This window comes from Neophocaena asiaeorientalis, unplaced genomic scaffold (assembly GCF_003031525.2).
Source record: "Neophocaena asiaeorientalis asiaeorientalis breed wild unplaced genomic scaffold, Neophocaena_asiaeorientalis_V1.1 scaffold118, whole genome shotgun sequence".
Classification (NCBI taxonomy): domain Eukaryota; kingdom Metazoa; phylum Chordata; class Mammalia; order Artiodactyla; family Phocoenidae; genus Neophocaena; species Neophocaena asiaeorientalis.
The window spans coordinates 13,966,208-13,989,555 of record NW_020175528.1 but is presented as its reverse complement, the minus strand read 5'-3'; the positions used below and the strand labels follow the sequence as shown (position 1 = coordinate 13,989,555).

The 23,348-nt window shown below is 38.4% G+C and overlaps 1 protein-coding gene across 1 annotated transcript in view; it reads right to left on the bottom strand.

Moving 5' to 3' along the window:
• MME (membrane metalloendopeptidase) overlaps nucleotides 1-23,348 on the bottom strand; it is a 261,860-nt gene that overhangs the window by 114,171 nt on the left and 124,341 nt on the right. The gene's annotated exons all lie outside the window — the stretch shown is intronic.

Below are 23,348 nucleotides of genomic sequence, written 5' to 3'. Positions count from 1 at the left end.
AGAGGAGCAGTGGGGGCTGAGGAAGCAGGATTTTACCTGTAGTTTTGTCAGTTTTGTCCACTGTTTCTCCAAAGTTTTGTTTCTGTTCTCTTTTCTTCTCAGATGCCTGGTTAGTTTTGATTGAGTGCTGGAGACTGTATACAAAAAATTTTGTGATATAATTCCAAGCCTATATTACCTTTCTCCACAAAGATTTATGCTTGCTTCTTACAGGTAACTAGGGACTAACTCTCTTGACCAGTTAGGCTGAGAGCTAAATTTTCAACATGAAGAATGGAAGCCCAAAGGCAATGGAAAGATAGTCTTCAAAGTTTTGAAAGAACAGGTTCTTCAAAAAGGAAGAAAAACTAAAGGAATTTGTTACCAACAGATCCATACCAAAAGAAACGTTAAAGTATGGAAAAGTATGCAGGTGAAAGCTCAGAAAGGCAGGAAGGAATGATGAGCAAGACAAAGGTAAATAAGTAAATCTAAATAAATGCTAATTGTATAAAAATTAACTGTACAAAGGAATTACAGTATATGACAAGGATGCCATCTACCACCATTTCAATTTAACATGAAACAAAAAAATCCTAACTAGGGCAATAAGGCAGAATGAAGAAATAAAAATGTTATAAGTTTTAGAAAGCAACGAATATAACTGTTGTTATTCTCAAATGTAATGATATGTACCTAGAAAATCTAAAAGAACTTACAGATAAATTGTTAGAATTAATAAATGTGTTTAGTAAGGATAAGACACATAAAATGTAAATATTAAAAAATCAACTTCGGGCTTCCCTGGTGGCACAGTGGTTGGGAATCCGCCTGCCGATGCAGGGGACATGGGTTCGTGCCCTGGTCCGGGAAGATCCCACATGCCGCGAAGCAGCTGGGCCCGTGAGCCATGGCCGCTGAGCCTGCGCGTCCAGAGCCTGTGCTCCGCAACGGGAGAGGCCACGGCAGTGAGAGGCCCGCATACTGCAAAAAAAAAAAAAAAAAAATCAACTTCATTTCTCTATACCTGTAACAAATACAAGTTTGTAGTTGTGATATTCTGGTTTTTTAGTAAGAAATACATATTTGATCTTTGTTTCTATCTGGCACAGAATTACTAAAACCCTGGGAATTTCCAAAGTGAGGAGCATAATAAAGGTGCCTTTGTTAATGAGGTGACTTTTGGAAAGGCCCTAGTCACCGAAGGATGGAGCTTGTTGCCCGAGAAACCAACCCTGGAGTTGGAACTTTCAGTCCCACTTCCACCCCTGACCTCTGGGGAAGCGGGTGACGCTGGAGACTGAGTTTAATAACCAATGGCCAAAGATTTCATCGATCATGCCTAGGTGATGAGGTCTCCATATAAACCCCAAACAACAGGGTTTGGAGAGCTTCTGGGTTGGTGAACACATGGAGATTTGGGGAGAGTAGTGCTCAGAGAAGGCATCGAAGCTCCTCATACTTTCCTCATACCTTGCCCTGTGGACCTCTCCCATCTGGCTCTTCTTGAATTATATCCTTTTATAATAAACTAGTAATCTAGTGAGTAAACTGGTTTCCTGAGTTCTGTGAGTCACTGTAGCAAATTAGTTGAACACAAGGAGCGGGGTCATGGGAAACTCTGATTTATAGCCAGTTCATTAGAAACACAGGTAATAATTTGGACTTGCTATTGGCACCTAAAATGGAGGGCAGTCTTGTGGGACTGAACTCTTAACTATGGAATCTGATGCTATCTCCAGGTACATAATGTCAGAATTGAGTTAAATTTACAGACACCTAGCTGGTGCCAGGGAATTGCTTGGTGTGGGGGAAAAAACCCACACTAGAAATTAGTAACAGGATCTTAGAAATAAATGGTTGTTATAGTATTTAATAGAGTCACCTCCATGACTTCATATCTCAGAACAAAGCTGAATTAAGAATGCTTGATACTTTTTACTTGTATGGCTGACACATCTAATTTTTTATATGTTACATAAAAAATTATGCTTTTATGAGGCATACCTTAGACAAAGTTCTGAAACACTTGGATTTGTCTTTAGCCCTCCTTGCATCAAGTCCCCTCCCCATCCCACCCTTGTTTTGTTCTCTCTTAATATCATCAGGACCTCAGGACTTTCCTTCCATTACAGCCATCAGTACCTGCCCTCTGGGAAGGATCTGAGGGCTTTAGGATCATGGAACGTTAGGGCTGGAAAAAACCTTAGATTATCTTGTTCAACCCCTCTCATTTTACAAATGAACAAACCGAAGACCAAAGAGGCCAACATACTTGCTCTAAATTACCTGCACTAGGGTAGAAATGCCTTAGTAAACCATGATGACCATAGGCATTTCACTTAACACATTAAGAACACTTCTAGCTAAAAAGAAGGATCTTTATAACGTGGTTTCAGCTTTCAGCTAGCCCAAAGGGACATTTGCAGATCAAAGAGGCTGTTTTACGTACACAAAATTACATACTTTTGCGGCAATCTCTCAGAACATTATTTTTGCCCCAGCTTCCCAAAGGGCAAGTATGAATGAAGGTATATTCCTAAAGTCAGTAACCTCTGACTGAGTGCCCAAAGTAATTTTAGGTGGCATATATTGTATTTATGGCCACCTTCTATCCTATCCTTATCATTCAAGAAAGTGATCAACTGATTAACAACTCCTGCTTTGAGACTCTGGGTCTAGTTGCCCCCAGTCAAATCTATTCAACAACCTCTTTACTGAATTTTCATATTATTAAAAATTTTTTTCATTTTGTTTTCTTGTGTTCCCTGTATTTTCTTTTTTTTTTTTTTTTTATAAATTTATTTATTATTTATTTTTGGCTGCATTGGGTCTTTGTTGCTGCGCGGCTTTCTCTAGTTGCGTCAAGTGGGGGCTACTCTTCGATGTGCAGCTCGGGCTCTAGGTGCACGGGCTTCAGTACTTGTGTCTCGTGGGCTCTAGAGCACGGGCTCTAGAGCACAGTCTCAGTAGTTGTGGCGCACGGGCTTAGTTGCTCTGCAGCATGTGGGATCTTCCCAGACCAAGGCTCGAACCTGTGTCCCCTGCATTGGCAGGCAGATTCTTAACCACTGTGCCACCAGAGAAGCCCTGTATTTTCTTTTAATAATGATAATTTTCGCTTCTTTCATATATGTGTGTGAAAGAACAAAAATAATTTTTGCTTCTTTCATATATGATTTATTTTGTTCTCTTATCTGATTGAATGACTACATACAATTTTAATTTACCTAGAATTTAAGAATTATATAAATTATTTTTATACTCTTGATCTTCTTTGATTTTCTTATATAAATCCTACTTTGGTCATGATATATGTTTGTTTTCTTCTTTTACCATTTAATATACTTTTGAATTAAACTTGCTAGTAATTTATCTCAGATGGTGGCATCTTCATTCATAAATGAGGTAGGGCTGTAGTTTCTGTTTTCTATGGAAGGCAGGAAGTGTAATGGTTAATAGCTTGTTTTCTAGAACCAAGTTACCTAGCTTGGATTCCAGTTCCACCATTTACTAATTGTGAGATCTTAGAGAAGTTACTTAACATCTCTGTGTCTAAGTTTTCCTATTTGCAAAGGGTGATAATATGCATCTATCTCACAAGCATTTTGTGAGAATTAAATGGATTGATCTTCCTAGAACAGTTAAATAGTGCTTGTTATACTAAAAGGTCGTTTTAAGTATTAGCTATTTTAATATCATTCTCTAGCCAGGTTTTGGTATCAATATGTTAACCTCGTAAAATATACTTGGAAGTGATCCTTCTTTTTTTAGATCTGGAAACACTTAGAAAGCAGAAGAATTATTTATTCCTTGAGGATTTGAAATAACTCAGTTATGAAATCATCTGGAAGCTGTATCTTTTGGAGAGGGTAGTGCTTTGACAAATTCATATTTTCTTCCCCTTTTTGGAGTAATTTTGGAAATGGGTGTTTTACTGGAAAATTACACTTACTATTTACAAAATATTGAGATGTTTCAAATATATCAATATAGAGTTTTGCTTTCAATCTTTTTCCTGTTGAGGTTTAAACAATAGTTCATTTTGTGGCATTTTCAAAGAGTCAGGTTATGGTTTTGTTTACCAACTTATTCTTTATGTGTTTATTTTCCATTAATTCCTGGTGTCATCCTTTAAAATTATTTTCTATTCTTGGGTTTCAATTTTCTAACTTATTAAGTGAAATGTTTAGTTTGATTTTTGGTACCATTCTGGCAAAGTGCTTTAAAAGCGTGAAGAGGGCTTCCCTGGTGGTGCAGTGGTTAGGGGTCCGCCTGCCGATGCAGGGGACGCGGGTTCGTGCCCCGGTCTAGGAGGATCCCGCATGCCGCAGAGCGGCTGGGCCCGTGAGCCATGGCCGCTGAGCCTGCGCGTCAGGAGCCTGTGCTCCGCAACGGGAGAAACCGCAGCAGTGAGAGGTCCACGTACCGCCAAAAAAAAAAAAAAAAGTGTGAAGAAATGGCTAAGAGATGTTTCTCCTTTCTATTTTTCTAGTTTCAGCATGCTATATTTATATTTTATTGGTTATGATTACGTTCCCATTCATTAGTTTGTTTATTCACTCACAAATATTTCTTTAGAACTGGACACTGTCCAGGGTGCTGGCAGTTGGGGGTAGGACAGTGAACAGTAAATAGGACACTGTCATCATCAAGAAAAAAATAATTCAGTGGTTAAATGTCCTTTGAGGAGAAGGAGATGTTCTTCCTCTTTCTTGGGGTCTGAACTGATAGAATTCTACTATGTAACATTTTGGGTCAGTCATGATCAGGAGTCTTTATTAAAAGTTTTGACAATTTTAACTTAGCATAAATGTATTATTGTTGTCATTTATAGGGGTTTATACAAGTTTTTTGTTTTTAAATCAACTACCTACTAATGCATCTTAGAAGATATGGTAACTAAGTAAATTAACTGGTAGTTAGGAAAACTTGACTTGGACTTTCTGGGGGTAAGATAATGAAAAAATTTGTATTTGTAGACCTTTCCTTGTCCAAAAATAAAAAACAATTAAAAATTAATAATAAGTTTAAAACAGTGAAAACTACAGACATGGCTGAAAGAAAATTTTATTATGGCAGCAGGATTTAAACAAATAGCTATATAACCAAGCCAGGGAAAGAGAACCAGAATATGATAGGCATCCTCCATTCATACCATAAGCATCTGGGGGAAAGAAGATGAATTGTATCCTAAAGGATCACTGATCTCCACCCCTTCATGCCTCCCCTCCCCTCCTACAGACAATCACCACAGTTTGAAGAAAAATGGAGAAATGAAGATGTCAGCTTGGGCAAAACATACCAAATCCTTTGAGAGTATGAAATACAAACCACTTTCTATCAGTGAGGTAGGCAAGTCCATCAGGGCTCACCCTCTGGGAGGCAGGCTAGGTAAGAAGTCTAAAAAATAATAATTCCTAAATTAATTGATCTTTTAAAAGTTGTTTAGGGATCTAATATAGAGGATGGCAGAAAAGAAAATAAGATAAAATCATCTGAGAGAAGAGGCACTTGGACAACTACAGGTGAAATCCAATTAATTTTCTTGAACTAATGTTTTGTAGTTAAAAAAGAATGTCTGAATGGGAGGGAATTGTGAATTACAGCTGTTGAAAGACAGTGAGGGAGTTGAAGATCTGGGATTCTCTATTTAAATTTGCTGAATGGGGGAATGAGCTATTTCCTAAGAGTAGCTCCATGTAAAATAAATAAATAAATAAGACCCCCAGAAAACCATGTCCTGGCTAGGAGCAGTGAACTAAGGCACTGAAATTTTTTAAAAGACAATTTTTGTAATTTTTTTTGTATAATGTACATTTAGAAAAATGCATAAATCATAAGTGTACGTCTCAATGAATTTTCACAAAGTTAAGACATCCATGCAATCACATCAAGAAACAGAACATTGCTAGTGCCTCAGACATCTCCCTGGGCTCCCTTCTAGTCATTTTCTACTTCTCCCAAGAGTGACCATTATTTTAACTTCTAATTCCATAGATTAATTCTGCCTGTGTTTGAACTTACATAAATGGAGGATTACTATAATAGATTCTGTATTAGTGTGCTTGGGATGCCATTAAAAAACAAAAAGAACAAAAAAAAACACATAGTCTGGGTGGCTTAAACAATAGAAATTTAATTTCTCACAGTTCTTCATGCTGCACGCTCACATGGCAGAGAGAGAAAGCAAGTGAGCTCCCTAGTGTCTCTTCTTATAAGAACACTAATCCTATCTAATCGTGGCCCCATTCTTTGAGCTTATTTAACCTTAATTATCTCCTAAAGGCCCTATCTCCAAATACAGTCATAATGGGGGTTAGGGCTTCAACATATGAATTCTGGATGAACACATTCAATCCATAACAGATTTCTCTCTCTATTTTTTTCTCAACATTATCTTTGTGAGATTCACCCGTATTATAGTGTGGAGTTTTAGTTTGTTCATTCTTATTACTGTATAGTATTCCATTGCATGAGCATATCACATTTTATAGTTGAAGCATTCTTGAGTAGCTCCCAGTTTAGAAATGCTATGAACCCGTTTTATATTTCTTTTGGTGAACATGTGAAACACTTCTGTTGGGTATATATCTAGAAGTTGAATTTCTGGGTCAGTGAGTATACATATTGTCAGATTCTGTGGATAGGTGCTACCAAACAATTTTCCGAGATGGCTGTGTGGATTTTTTTTGTTTGTTTTGGCCACATAGCATGTGGGATCTTAGTTCCCTGACCAGGGATTGAACCCGTGCCCCCTGCAGTGGAAGCACAGAGTCTTAACCATTGGACGACCAGGAAAGTCCCTGGATCTCCTCTTTTGTGAGGTACTCATTGAAGTCTTCTGTCCATTTTCTTATATGGTGAATTTCTAACAAAATGATATGAGAGAGCACATAGGCAAGGTCATCTGCCTGTGGTTGTCCAAAGCTGAACTTAATTCTTCCAATTCATGCATAATTAGAAAAATGAGGGTATTCATACCAAAGCTCTGAGGAAGAAACAACTGGGTCTCAGCACCATGGGAAGTGCTTTTAAAATCTTGGAAAAGTATATATTAGAGATATTATTTACAAATGGTGATTTTTCTAAACTTACAAATGGTTTACACACATTGCCACATAAAACAAAATATAGTAGAGAAACATGCAAAGGTGATAAGTACTTAATGGAAAGAGAAATATAAATGGCCAAAAAACATGAAAAAAATATTCACTTTCATTCATAATTAGCAGAAGCAAAAATGATGATCTTTTTCATCTTTTAGATTAAAAAATTTTTTTTAAGTTTGCTAACATTCAGTGTTGGAGAGGGTATGAAGAAACAGACACATTCATACATTTCTGGTGGGAAAATAAAATATACCATCTCTTTGAAAGGTAATTTGGCAACAGTTATTCAAATTGAACAATATAAAGATTCAAACACTCTTTGGTGTATAATGCAATTTGTGTAAAACATTACACATGTGTATACCTTTGTGTGTGTGTGTGTGTGCGTATGTGTGTGTACGTGTGTGTGTGTATATCTTTCCCCTATTCCCTGAAGGGTCCATAAGAAACTATTCTTATTAGTTACGTCTGGGTAGAAAGATTGGGCATGAAATGGGAAGAGAGATTTACTTCGCATTGTATATGTTTCTGTCTACTGACTTTAAAAAAAAATTACCATAGTCTATATCACCTAAAATAAAAAGTAATTACCCAGACTCCCACCCTTTGCAAAACAAACAAGCAAACAAAAAAGCTGGCTGACAGAAGGAATTCCATTATAAAAATTCTCTGCAACTAGTTTGCATCAATTGTTCTGAACTTTTCTGACAGGAGAATTTGAAAGAGGAGATGGGAGCACTCTCATTCCTGACTGTTTATAAGTGTATAACTTTATCTCAGTGAAGATGAAAGACAGAATGGTCATTATGACAGCCAACTCCATTTGACTAATTTCTCTAAACTCCTGAATTGAAATACTCTTTTGTTAAGATCATCTTGCAGAGCTAAGCAGTGTTCTTGTAAAATGACAAAGTCCAATTTCAAGTAGATTAAAAGAAGTGGCTCAATGAAAGTCTAGAAACATGTAGAGTTTTCATCTCTTTCTTCTTCCAGATTGAGACAGTACAGTGCTGCTGACAATCTCCATTTCTCTCTGACTCTAAATGACCGTATCCTTCAGTAGCTTAAATTGACACACAGGCTTTGGGTCTTTACCATTTACAGTGAGGTACTTGAGAATTTAAATGTTTTTTCATATTCTTTTCCTATTTCCGCATCTCTAGCTCTTTGTCTTCTATTAAAATTGAAGACAATTCCTTCTTTCCATTAATTTCTCTAATAGATACTGCACTGTGTGCTTCTGTTTAAATAGAAGCCCTGGAGTTTGAAGACAATTTCCAAAAGGGCTTTGGGTAGGTTAATATGCCTTTAATACCCTGCAAGATGATCTGAAACACAATCTCAAAGATAAAAGTGACAGTTGCCTATCTTGCTTGCTTTATCTTATGGCAAAATCCTTCCTTTCTCTGAAAACTAAATGTATAGATTTTTTAAAGATATAAACGATTTTGTGTCATAATAAATGCAACATAGCCTTCTGCTACCCTTCTATGAAATCCCTTTTTAAAATGTGCGGCAATAGAAACAGTTAAGAAAGCAAAGAACTTGTGACCTTTAAAGGCTTGTGGCTTTTGTATGATCTTTACTCTGGAATCAAGTTTAAGATCTTCACTTCCAATATATTTAATACTGTCTGCCCAGGCACTCTGTGTCACATGGCCTACTTTTATATTTTTTATAGTACTTATCACTCCCTAAAAATATTTTTGGTGTAATTGTTTATTATCTGTCTTGTTCACAGAATTAGGGGCAAGTTTCCCATGAAGCTAGTGAAGTTTAAACTTCAGAGTCCCTGTCTTGCCTGGGGGCCCTATAAGTGCTGGGAGTTTCTGGAAGCTGTGCAGTGTTCAGGGTGAAGAGGGGAAGGCAAGCTGTATCAGGAAGCCTTGATCTCCAAAGGCCAAGAAAGTGGTTGAAATTTCTTCTGTTATTCTAAATAAGTGCTAATTTTTGTACCTAATTTTGTACTCGTAATTTGTAGGTTCTTTTTTTCTCAGTGAGAGCCTGTCAAATTTATGTTAACTTCAGGCTCTAAGCATCCTGAGTATGTCACCGACAAGAACGTAAGCCCTGTGAAAAGGCCATGTCTGCACTCTCATTATTGTAACCTCAAATCCTAGAACACTGCCCGGCACATGACAAGTGCTTCGTCAATCTTTGCTGCATGAATGATGAGATGTGCGAGGTGAGAGAGAAGAGCGTTCCAGCCAAGACAGCGGATATGGGAACAGACATGACTTGTTCCAGGAGTCATGGAAAATTTGGTGTGGTTGGAGTGTGAGGAATGATGGGAGGAGAGGAGAGATGCTTGGACGCCTATGCAGGGCCCAGAAAACTCCAAATGCACTGGAATATTTTACGTATCTAAACACGACTGGCTTTATTTTTTGCTGTTGTTGATGAAGGGAGTCCCCTTTTAATTTGCTCTTTGAAAATTTAGAAATAAATTTCAAAACTAAAATATTTCTTCTCATCAATCATTTAAAAACCTTTTCTTTACATATACACGTATCTATTCTTTTTCAAATTCTTTTTCCATTTACGTTGTTACATAATATTGAGCAGGGTTCCCTGTGCTATACAGTAGGTCCTTGTTGGTTATCCATTTAAAATACAGCAGTGTGTACATGTCAATCCCAAACTCCCTAACAGTCATAAACATGACTGACTTTAAACAGACCTTGGTTAGAATGTAGAAAATGAATTGGAGGGAGAGGCAATAGTGAAAACAGGTTTGCAGGGCAGTGATGGTGGTGACATGGACTAGAATGATGATCAAAGAGATCACAGAGACGGAGTGAGGTGAGAAATTCCGGATAGATATGGGAGATCAAATCAACAGCACATTCTGATGCACTAGATGTGCAGATGGAGCGAGAGGAATCAACTATGGTTCTTGGAATTTTGTGCTGAGTACGTTGTTCTTTGTTATGCTGCACAGTCCTGGGGAAAATGCAAATACAGAGAGGGTCTACGCAACAAGCGGTATAACCATGTCCCTTCTTCATAATAGACATTTATATCTCAGTGGAAGAGTACTCCTAATGCTTTGAGACACAGACTAAAAATAAACTAGCACCAATCCTGCCTTGACTTTTTTCTCAAATATAACTTCTGAATAGTTACTTAAAATTTCTGAATCATGGCATTGTAAGGTTATAGGAAGAATCAGATTTTAGTAATTTTTCAAATGTGTTTCATCTCAAAGATAGGCTTAAAAATCTTTAGCCAGTCTTTTTGTGGTTTTTTTTTTTTTTTTGGACATAATTTTGAACTTACAGATAAGTTACAAGAATAGTGTAAACAAATCCTGGATTCTTTTTATCCATATTCTGCCAAATATTAATACTTGCTACATTAGCTCTATTTTCACGCTCTCTCTCTCTCTCTCTCTGTCTCCCTCTTGCTCTCCCTGCCTTTCTGTATCTCTCTATATACACACATACATATATATACACATAATATACATAATGTACATATATAAATGTATATATGTATATGTACATTTATATATATACATTATTCTTTTTTTTAACATCTCTATCGGAGTATAATTGCTTTACATTGTTGTGCTAGTTGCTGCTGTATAACAAAGTGAATCAGCTATACGTATACATATATCCCCATATCCCCTCCCTCTTGCGTCTCCCTCCCACCCTCCCTATCCCACCCCTCTAGCTGGTCACAAAGCACCGAGCTGATCTCCCTGTGCTATGAGGCTGCTTCCCACTAGCTATCTATTTTACATTTGGTAGTGTATATATGTCCATGCCCCTCTCTCACTTCGTCCCAGCTTACCTTCCCCCTCCCTGTGTCCTCAAGTCCATTCTCTACGTCTGCATCTTTATTCCTGTCCTGCCCCTAGGTTCTTCAGAACCATTTTTTTTTTGAGTCCATATATGTGTGTTAGCATACGGTATTTGTTTTTCTCTTTCTGACTTACTTCACTCTGCATGACAGACTCTAGGTCCATCCACCTCACTACTCAATTTCGTTTCTTTTTATGACTGAATAATATTCCATTTACATACCCATTATTCTTTTTCTGAACCATTTAAGAGTAAGTTGCAGAGATAATGTCCCTTTCCCCTCAAATATCATCGTGTATTTTCTAAAAAAAAGCAATTCTCTTACAGAACCACAGTAAAATGATCAAAATCAGGAAGTTATCTTCATATAATAGTATAATTTAATTGGAAAATTATAGGGAGATTCCTTTGGCCAGGTTTTAAAAATTCAAAGATTTGGCTTTTTAAATTTTCCCAACATTGTTACTGGAGTGAAAGTGGCCATTTAAAAAGTGAGAGCTACTTATTCAGTATCAACTGACTGAACCTCAGTTTGAATGTTTGATAATTACCTTCAAGCAAGTCCCTGGTGCTACCACCTGGCAATTCTACTATATTTCCCTGATCTATTTAATTCCCACTCTCATAATTGATACCGTTTCCATTTTTGTTAAGTTGCTGTAACTTTCTTGCCTCTCTTCATTCTCAGCTAATGATCCAACTTCTTATTTCACTGAAAAGATACAAGCTCCCAGAAGAGCACTTCCACACATTCCTACCACAAAACCTGTCAAACCACATTGTACCGACATCCTCTGCCTTATTCTCCTGCTACTAGAAAGGGGTTATTTTTCCTCCTACCTACAGCTGACTCTCCCTCTTGGCATTGGGTCTAACTCCCATCTTCAATTGCCCCCTCCAGGATTTGGGTTCTGCAGTTTTCTCTCCTCATTTTTTGCATCATAGATATTTTCTTCTTCATTAGATCATCCACATCATCGTACAAACGTGACTTCATCTACCCCTACTACTATCACTCCAAGCTACCACCCACACCCCCCAAAACTAATGAAGCTAAGGAATTGTGTATACCATCTCCATTTTCTCTTCTCCCATCTCCCCTTGAGCCCACTCTAATCAGGCTAATTCTCCCCTACAGTTTCACCACCGCTGTTCTTATCAAGATCATCAACAACCTATGTTGCCAAATCCAACAAGCATTTCCCAATTCTCACCTCATTTGATCTACCAGCAGCATTTGATGTAGTCGATCACTCCCTCCTTCTTGAAACACTTTCTCCTCCTGCTTTCTAGGACACTCCTTTCTGTGGTTTTCCTCTCTCATGCATTACTTCTTTTCAGTCTCCTTTGTTGGTTCTTCCTCATCTTTCTGAGCTCTAAATATTGGAGTTCTCCTGGCTCAGTCCTCTGACCTCATCTCTTCCTATTTCCATTCAGCATATATTCACTCAGCTTCAAGGTTTGAATATCATCTGTATAATGATGTCTGCCAGCAGCAGAGAAGTGTGTTAAAGGCACAACCTCAGGAGCTGGACTACCTGGCTTTGAAACTTGCCTTTCACCACTTACTAGCTCTTTAAGTATAGGCAAAATAATTAACTTCTCTGTGCCTCAATTTCCTCATCTGTAAAGTGGGGATAATTATAGGACTTACCCACCAATTTTGTGAGAATTTATATTAGTCAGATTAAACCTGGAAAACCTAAACCACCTGAAGTATTTATAGCAAAGGGAATTTAATGTATTTGTTAGTAACACAGCTAATTAGAAGAGCTGAGAAGCCAACCAAGGGCTGATGAGAAAATCCAGATACTGGTAACAACAATAAGCTACTACCACTACCTGGAAGGACAAAGCAAAACTTACTATAAAACTAATACTCAAGGGGCTTCCCTGGTGGCGCAGTGGTTGAGAGTCTGCCTGCCGATACAGGGGACGCGGGTTCGTGCCCGGGTCCGGAAGGATCCCACATGCCATGGAGTGGCTGAGCCATTGCCGCTGAGCCTGCACGTCCGGAGCCTGTGCTCTGCAACGGGAGAGGCCACAGCAGTGAGAGGCCGGCGTACCGCAAAAAAAAAAAAACAACTAATACTCAGACAGTGTGAAACTGCCATGAGAGTACATAATCAGATCAACTCACCAGAATAGAGAATCCAAAAGTAGTCCCTCACATTTATGGTCAATTGAATTTTGAAAAAGGTGCCCACATAATTCAGTGGGGAGAGTAAATTATTTTCAACAAATGGTGCTAGAAAAACTGTATATCCATTTGAAAAAAATAAACTGTACATCATATATAAAAACTAACTTGAGGGCTTCCCTGGTGGTGCAGTGGTTGAGAGTCCGCCTGCTGATGCAGGGGACATGGGTTCGTGCCCCGGCCCGGGAAGATCCCACATGCTGCAGAGCAGCTGGGCCCATGAGTCTGCGCATCCGGAGCCTGTGCTCCGCAGCAGGAGAGGCCACAACGGTGAGAGCCCTGTGTACCGAAAAAAAAAAAAAAAAAACTAACTTGAAAGCTAAAGCTATAAAACTTCTAGAAGAAAACATAGAAGAAAGTTTTGCAACCTTGGAATAAGCAAGCATTTTTTTGAACATTAAAAAACACAAACCACAGAAGAAATCTGATGAATCAGACTTCAACAAAATTAAAAGTTCTGCTCATCAATGTGCACTGTTCTTCAGAAAAAGAGCAAACCACAGACTAGAGAAAATATTGCTATGCATGTATCTGACAAAGGAATAATATTCAGAATATAGTAAGAACTCTTATAACTCAGTAATAAAAAGGCAAACAATACCCAGCAATAAAAGGAAATGAACTACTGATACACACAACATGGATGAAATCACAGAAATATTGCTCTGGACTGAAAGGAGTCAGTCCAAAAATTATATACTATATGACCACATGCATATGAAACTCTAGAATAGACAAATCTAAACTATATGGATAGAAAGCAGATCAGTGGTTGCCTGGCGCCTATGGTGGCTGGGGAAAGGACTAGGACAAGTTCTGGAAGTGATAGAAAACATTATATATCTTGACTGCAATGGCAGTTATACAAGTGTATATATTTGCCCAAACTCATCAAACTGAACCCTTTATTTATTTTAAAATTAATTAATTAATTTATGTATTTTTGGCTGCATTAGGTCTTCGTTGCCATGTGCGGGCTTTCTCTAGTCGCGGCGAGCAGGGGCTACTCTTCGTTGTAGTGTGTGGGCTTCTCATTGAGGTGGCTTCTCTTGTTGCAGAGCACGGGCTCTAGGCATGCAGGCTTCAGTAGTTGTGGCTCGTGGGCTCTAGAGCACAGGCTCAGTAGTTGTGGCGCACGGGCTCAGTTGCTCCACAGCATGTGGGATCTTCCCAGACCAGGGCTCCAACCTGTGTCCCTTGCATTGGCAGGCGGATTCTCAATCACTGAGCCACCAGGGAAGCCCCAAACTGAACACTTTAAACTGGTGCATTTTATTGTGGATTACACCACAATGAAGTTGATTTTAAAAGCTAAAAAGAATTTAACATGTCCAAACATTTTTCCTGAAAAACTGCTGCTTTCACAATCTTCCCCATCTCAATACATGACAAATCTATTTCTCCAGCTGCTCAGGCCATAAATATTGGAGTCTTTCTTGATATTTTTTTCTCACATCTCACTTCCAATCCATTAACAAATTCCATCACCTTTACCTTCAAAATACATCCTTTTGAATGTAAATTGTGGGAATGTAAATTGGTGCAACCACTGTGGAAAGAAGTATAAGGGTTCCAAACGAAAACTATTTGAAAAAGATATATGTATCACCATGTTCCATGTAGCATATTTACAATAGCCTAGATATGGAGACAACCCAAGTGTTCAACAATGGATGAATGAATAGAAAAGTTGTAAAGAATTCCCAGTCTCCTTGACCTGTGCCTTAACAAAACCTCAACTTAATGGAGTCATCTATACAATGGAATATTATTCAGCCCTAAAAAGGAATGAAATCTTGCCATTTGTGACAACATAGATGGACCTCAAGGACACTACGCTAAATAAAATAAGTAAGACAGAGAAAGGCAGATACCGTAAAATCTCCCTCATATGTGGAATCTAAACAAATAAACCCAAACTCATAGATACAGAGAACAGATTGGTGGCTGTAAGAGGCGGGGGTGGGGAGCAGGAGAAATGGGCAAGCTGAGTTTATTTTTCCAGTTTAAATAAATTGAATAAAATTTAAAAAATGTAAATATTATATGGATATAGAAATATGTGTGTATATATATATATATTGTGATATAATCACTTCTCCTCACCTTTGCCACAACTAAACTGGTTCAAGCTATCATCATTTTTGTCTGGATTATCGTAGCAGCCTCCTAAGTGGTCTATTCTTTTCTATTTTTCTCCCCTTCCCTTCCCTACACAGCCAGGTCGATCGTGGTACTGTTCCACTCAGAACTCTCTATTGGTAACTTGTTTCACTCCGAATAAGAGACAACTTTCTCACCATGGCCGGCTAGGCTTGGCCCTCATCATCTGCCCCTGTTCTCACCTCATCCCCTCCACTCTCAGTGGTCCCGACTCCAGCCCCACTGAAATCCTTGCTGTTCCTCAAACAGCAAGGACACCCTGGCATCAGGGTATTTGCACTTGCTCCTCCCTGAAGGAGGAGTGCCCTCCCTGTACATCTGCATAGCTCCTCCTCCACAGGACCCAAAAGGCCGCCTTCTCAGAGAAGCCTTCACCAACCATTTCATATGAAACAGCACTCCCAATAATCTTTGTTCCCTTTCCTTGCTTTATTTTTATTCTCAGCCTTTATAACTCACAGGCATGTATTTATTTGTTTAACTGCTTTTTTTTTTTGGTTTTTTCCTCACAAGGAATATAGCAGAGTTGGAAATTTGTTTTGTTTCCTATTACATCTCTAGCACCTGGAAAATACACTCAGTAAATATTTATTGTTTCATTATTCATATATAATGCATACTTTACATTATTTTTACATTTATATATTTAATATATTAGTATATTAAATAAAAATATATTTATATTATATGTAATTTATTTTATAATATTATTATTAAATAAGCATGCAATAAACTTTTTAAATGAATGAATAAATGGCTTTACTCCGGAATCACTATACACGTATGTACTTTTTATGTTTTCTCCCTTCTTGGTATGGAAATTTTATTTTTCCTCCATCATGATCCCTGAAACAATCATCTGTCTTCACTGTTTCTTTGAATATCTCCGTCAGAGTCAGTGAACACATGGCATAGGCCCTGTCACAGTTCCTCCCTGAGTCCATGGTAAACAAAAATAACCCATCCTGGTTTCCTTCCCACTGAGTCAATCTACTTTACCATTCTGCTCAACACAGAATTCCAGGCAGCCACCTCTAATTGATGAGATCTGGCAGGAAATATGAAACCTGTTTGTTATCCTGGATGTAAATTTAAAGTTTCTTTGGTTGTTGTTTTAGGCTTGATTTCCAAACTGACCAAGAGACATGGACCCATGGGGTAAAATGGAAATCACATGCTCTTTAAAGTTCTTCCAGTTTTGTTAGGAAGGACCAAAGAGTACGTTAAGTAATGACTACTTCGCATTTTATTAAGACCCTAGGGGGGTGGTTTAAAAATAAAACTCTCAGTTCTCCTTCATCTGTGCCTTAACAAAATCTCAACTTAATTGAGTCATATTCCTCCTTAGCCTCCCGAAGCCTAATCAAGCACAGATCTCCAAGGCATGTACAGAAGACCTTACAAATTGTTTGTTTCTTTGTTTATAAGGAGACACCTTTATGGACAAAGCTCTGTCCCTCTTCTGAAGTGAGGCAGACTGTATTAAGTCAGGGAAATATCACTTCTAATCTCTTGCTCCTAAAATCAAATTGATAACTATCGTCCTTATTTCTAATGAGGTTTTTGGATGTAAAGTAGGATATTTATTATTACCAGGAGATCACTGGGACAGGAAAAGCATACCTGGAGGGAAAAGTAAATCTCAGCAAACAGCCCTTGCCCATTCTGCCATGTGTCTAAGACTTAGGAATTTACACTACTAAATTTCTCTGATCGTTAAGGAACACACTGGCCCAAATCCTTTTTACTTCCTTTTTATGATTTATGGTCACAACACCCTGGTAGTTGCCAGATAGATAAAGTTTTCCTATACTAGTTCCTCTCCAAGACAGTTTCTCAAAACTTGAATCTTACTGCTGAGAAGAGACATGTTTCTTAGACAGGACTTTGAAGGTCAACTTTTTCCTCGTGTACATTCTAGAAATTGGCAGCCTGATTCTTTAAGGCAGCTGGCCAAGTTTTCTATATCCATTAATTTCGATACTACTCTAATTTTGAATCTGTTGGTACCTTTGGTTTAAGAAATATCTCCCAGTGTTAGTATAATTAATTTCCATATCACCTCAAGTTTATTCTGGCCCAAGGGAATAAAGTTACATGGGATTTTAACTAGCCTTTTCATGATCACTGACCACTGATAGATTAATTTTTAAAAACAGAACAGAGGTATATCTGTTCATTGTATTCACTATAAACTGAATGCTCTTTTTGAAGTGCCCACAATTGTTTCATGGTTGCATTTTCTTATTAGTTTAATGTGCTATGTCAGCCCTGAAGAATTGGTAGAATGTTTTAATATCAATAGGAAACAAGGCTTAACAGAAAAATGTTGTGTTTTAACACTGAATTGCCTCTTATTTTATCCTTAAACTTTAAAAGCACAGTCTCTTGAATAAATGGTGTTGGAAAAACTGGACAGCCATATGCAAAAGAATGAAACTGGACCACTTTCTATACCATACACAAAAATCAACTCAAAATGGATTAAACACTTAAATGGAAGACCTGAAATCATAAAACTCCTAGGAAAAAAACATAGGCAGTAGCTCTCTGACATTAGCTGTAGCATTATTTTTTTGGATCTCTCTCCTCAGGCAAGGGAAACAAAAGCAAAAATAAGCAAATGGGACTACATCAAACTAACAAGCCTTTGCATAACAAAGGGAACCATCAATAAAACAAAAGGCCATCTACTGAATGGTAGATAATATTTGCAAACAATAAGAGGTTAACATCCAAAATTTATTTTTAAAACTCAGTAGCAAAAAATGAAGAAGACAAAGAAGGAGAAGGAGAAGAGGAAGAAGAGGAAGAAGAAGGAGAAGAAGAGGAGGAGGAAGAAGAAGAAGAAGAAGAAGAACAAGAAAGAAAGAAACCAATTCAATTAAAAAATGTACAGGGGCTTCCCTGGCAGTCCGGTGGTTAAGACTCTGTGCTTCCAATGCAGGCAGAGTGGGTTCAATCCCTGGTTGGGGAACTAAGATCCCAGTGCTGTGGGACCAAAAAAACAATGTACAGAGGCCCGTGAATAGAAGGTTTTCCACTGAGGATGTACAGATGGTCACAGACACATGACAAGATGCTCAACATAGCTAATCATCAGGGAAATGCAAATCAGAACCACTACAAGTTATGACCTCCTATGTGTCAGAATGGCTATCATCAAAAGAGTCAAAAACAAAAAGCGTTGAAGAGGATATGGAGAAAAGGGAACCTCTGTGCACTGCTGGTGGATATGTAAATTGGTGTAGCTTCTATGGAAAATGGTATGTATGGAGGTTCCGCACAAAATAAAAAATAGAACTACCGTACGATTCAGCATTCCACTTCTGGGTATTTATCCATAGAGAAAGAAAACACTGATTCAAAAAGATATATGCCACCTCAATGTTCATTGCAGCATTATTTACCTATGTTCATGGACAGAAGATGTAGTACACACACACACACACAGAGGAATTTTTTTGTTTTGGTTGTGTCGCGTGACATGTGGAATCTTAGTTCCCCCACCAAGGATCCAACCTGTGCCCCCTAGAGTGGAAGCACAGAGTCTTAACCACTGGACCTCCAGGGAAGTTGTGCACTGGAATATTGATCAGCCAAAAAAAAAAAAAAGGAATAAAATTTTGCCATTTGTGACAACATTGATGGACCTAGATGATATTACATTATATTAAACAATGTCAGGGGAAGACAAATACTGTATGATTTCACTTATATGTGGAATCCAAAAATCAAAACAAGTGAAGAAATATAACAAAACAGGAACAGACTCATATACCCAGAGAACAAACTGGTGGTTGCCAGAACAGAGAGCGTGAGGGGATGGGCAAAATAGGTGAAGGGGATTAAGAGGAACAAACTTTCAGTTATAAAATATGTCATGGGGAAGTAATATACAGCATAGAGAATATAGTCACTAATATTGTAATAACTTTGTATGGTAACAGATAGTAACCAGATTTGGGTGATCATTTTGTAATGTATAAAAATATTGAATCACTATGTAATATATCTGAAATCAATATAATAAGTGAATTATACTTCAGCAGAAAAAAACTTTCAAATAGTCTATATTCTCATCAAACCATGAGTTTTCATTTTATTGGTATTTATACCAATTGGCATTTTAATTTGACCTATTAGAATTCCATTAAAATGAAATTTGTTGTTACATAGCCTCTACCATAGTTCTAAATGGATAAAAATTATTTTTGAAATATATAACTTGCAAACAAGGAAAAGCTTAAAGTTAAAAGTACATTTACCCTTGAAGGTGGGCAATATCATCTCTTCTAATATCAGCAATATATTAAGGGATTTCAGTGTATTTGCTTCTTTTCACACAGTAGTTTATCAAAAGACTGTAATGATGCAATGATATCTAAAATCATTTTACTTAAGCCTGACTTTGATCCTGAACTTTTGAGACAGTCACAGTTTGTTTAGAATAATTGTTCCTTCCATTTCCAACATATGGGACTTTGAGAAAGTTATTTCACTGCTCTGACTCTCAGTTTCCTCTTCTATAAAATGTGGACAGCCTTCTTCCAAGGATGTGATTAGATGTAAAGGTAGAAATATGGAAAGCAGGTAGTAAGTATCGGGCACTATATGGTCTTCCTCGCGGATGATGTGCCAACCACACTTATTGCCTTTCTTTTCCCAGTCCCTATCTTTAGACTGCCCTGGCTGTCCTCTCCACTCCCAGATCTTACATGACTGGCTCCTTTTCAACATTTAGATCTCACCTCATCAGAAAGGAACCACCCACTCTAACCCCCATCCCTAATTAGTTACAATATACCATATCACCCAATTTTATGGTCCTTTTAGTCCTTATCGCTAGACACCATTACCTTGTTTTCCTGGTTTCTTGATTATTTTCTGTCCTTATCGCTAGACACTATTACCTTGTTTTTCTGGTTACTTGATTATTTTCTGTCTCTTCTTTATAAAATTAAAGATCTTGGAAAGTAAAGGCATTGTCTGTGTTTCTTTTCATTGAATCACCTGAGCCTAGAACAGGGCCTGACACATAATAAGCAATGAATAAATAAATGGTGGTCATCACCCCTTTCCTGTAGCTGAGTCCACTGGCATTCCAAAAGAAAAGCAGAACCATCTCTCTAGTGTGGCATTTACCCATGCATAAGTAGATTGCTAGAAATTAGTAAATAGATAACTTAAAGCAAAACAATCAAACTTTTATTTGATTGTGCTGATGAAAAGTGAAAATATACTGGAGGTGGGAGATTTCATTAATTAATTAATTCATTCAATAAACCTACTTGATCAACTATTGTGTGCTAAGGATTGAGCTAGTTACTGAGGTTAAGATGTAGAAGAAGAAAGAATTCATATATTTAAAAAGCACCTAATCTAATCAACACAGTAAGCCACTTATGCATTTAATCTGTTGCCTTTAAGCCAGCTATGTCTTCAATGCTGTCAAAATGCTATATGAAAGCAATGCCAAGGGATTCTGTGCAAGGAAGCCGAAGGCAAAGAAACCTCTACAGCAGTGATGTCTGAGCTGGATCTTAAAGACTGAGGGGAGCTTTTCAGGGTAGAGAAAGGAGAAAGAGCATTAAGGAAAATAACTGGCATGAGCAAAGGCCCAGAAGGGTCCTGGGTAATCTGTGTTTGTCTGGGACAGGGGAGGTAGTGGGGAAGAATCAGCCAATAGTCTTCAAGTCTGAATAGCACAGGAAGACATGGCAGGACTGGAAGGGTAAACTGGAACCATGAAGAACCATAAATACCTCACCCAGAGCTTTAGACTCTAAAATGTAGGCAATGAGGAGTATATAAACTTGATCAAATCTGAATTTTACAGAGGTCTAGATGACCGTGTAGAAGAGGGAAGTGTTGTGCAGAAGAAAGGAGAGAGACAGGAGACAATAAAAGGTTAGAGCTGGAATCCTTTTTAGTAGTCCAAGCAATAAATCAAGAAGCCCTGAATCTGGGTAGGTCCATAGTAAGATTTAAAGAGAAAAATGGATTTGAGGGAATTTAAAGAGAAAAATCGATTTGAGGGAAATTCGGTAAGGTAGCATTGTTAAGCCAAAGATGATTCTGGAAAGGGCTAAGTATACTGTCAAATATTAGAAATGCAAAGAGAAGAACTAGACTTCAATGTTTGGAATGTTGGGAGGTATCTGCAAGATACCTAGACTTATAGATCTACTGAGGAGTTTAATATTTGAATGAATGTTTATTAAAGTTAGAATTACTGAGTGGACAGATGGACAGAATAAAGTAGTGAGTCTGTGGTAAACTCTTGTTTAGAGATATAAAGGAAGAAAGAGGTAGGAAACATCAACATGCCCCTGGGCATATGTCTTTCTACATCTTTGTCAAGAATCATACCCAAATACTTAGATAACTAGATTAGGCTTATTTTTCTTACAGGGAAGCAGGAGTCTGATTCTGTCTTTGACTTAAGCACAGTGATGATAAAAACAATTTGATACTCAAATAATAATCATTTATTAATTGCTTACTTTGTCCAGGCACTGAGATAAGCTCTTTCCATGAATTAACTCCTTTAATCCTCATTTCGTGATGTAGTTACTATTATTGTTCTCTCCATTTTACAAAAGAGGAAGTAAAGGCACAGAGAAGATAAGGAATTTGCCTAAGTCACACAGCCAATCACTTGTGGAAGTGGGATTTAACCCTGGCACCCTGGACAACATTTTGCCTCTCAGACACATCCTATAGCAGCAGTCCCCAATCCCCAGGCCGTGGACAGGTGAGGAACCCGGCCGCACAGCAGGAGGTGAGCAGCGGGCTAGCTAGTGAAGCTTCATCTGCCGCTCCCCAGTGCGCTCGCCATCAGTCGCATTACTGCCTGAACCTTCCCCCCGCCCACCCCACACCCTCCCCATCCATGGAAAAATTGACTTCCACGAAACCGGTCCCCCTGGTGCCAAAAAGGTTGGGGACCACTGTCCTATAGCATGTTTTGCATGTCAATTAGACACTGTGGCATCAGGCATGCTACCATGCCCCTGCGTGTAGTATACTTTGGGGTAACATTTTTTCTTTAACATCTTTATTGGAATATAATTGCGTTACAATGGTGTGTTAGTTTCTGCTGTATAACAAAGTGAATCAGCTATACGTATACATATATCCCCATATCTCCTCCCTCTTGCGTCTCCCTCCCACCCTCCCTACCCCAGCCCTTTAGGCGGTCACAAAGCACTGAGCTGGTCTCCCTGTGCTATGGGGCTGCTTCCCACTAGCTATCTATTTTACATTTGGTAGTATGTATAGGGTAACATGTTCTTAACCCCTTTAGATCTTTTAACTACTCAAGTCGTCTGACACGTGGGCTGCAAGGACCTCCAGGAACAGATACTAAGCTTTTAAGGACAAAATCAAATATACACTCCCAAACTCTAAGCATTCAAATCCTTGTGGCAGCAGTTTTCCCAGAGACCAGCATGGGGCAAGCATACAGTAGACCAAACCAATGTAGGTGCTGCTGGGATGTCCATGGCTGCACTGGCCAGATGGGAAGAATCTGTACTTGGTCTTCACATAGGTTTTTCTTTGGAATTGCCACTGTCTCTAAGGTTTGCAAAAACCTGATACCTGATTTCTGCTAATCTCTACAAAAATCTGACATCACCTGTTATCTACCTTGTCTTTACTTTGGCTTATGTATCTCCCCCTTTACACCTGGGGCCAGATTTCAGGAGAACAAGTCAGGAGCCCGTCACAGTTTATCTCTGGCCATGGTGCAGGCACAGTCAGCAGAGCAGACACTTTGTCAATATGTTCCCATTTTATTTGTCTTCTCCATTGGCGGGCATGTGGCCACCGCGGCTGGGTTGCACACCCGGGTGCTATATTTCCTCTCAGAGCCAGAAGCAGAGACGTGAATGTCACAGACATTCTGCTCCATTTCTTCAGGAAACTGCATCTCTCATCATCTGCCCCTCAGGCCATACCTAACAAGCCCAATCTTTTATTCTTCCAGAAGCCTCCAACTATTTGGAGACAGCTTTTATATTCAGTGGGTCTAGTTTCCCTAAGTTAAGAAATCCTAGTTTTTCAGCTGCTTCTCATGTG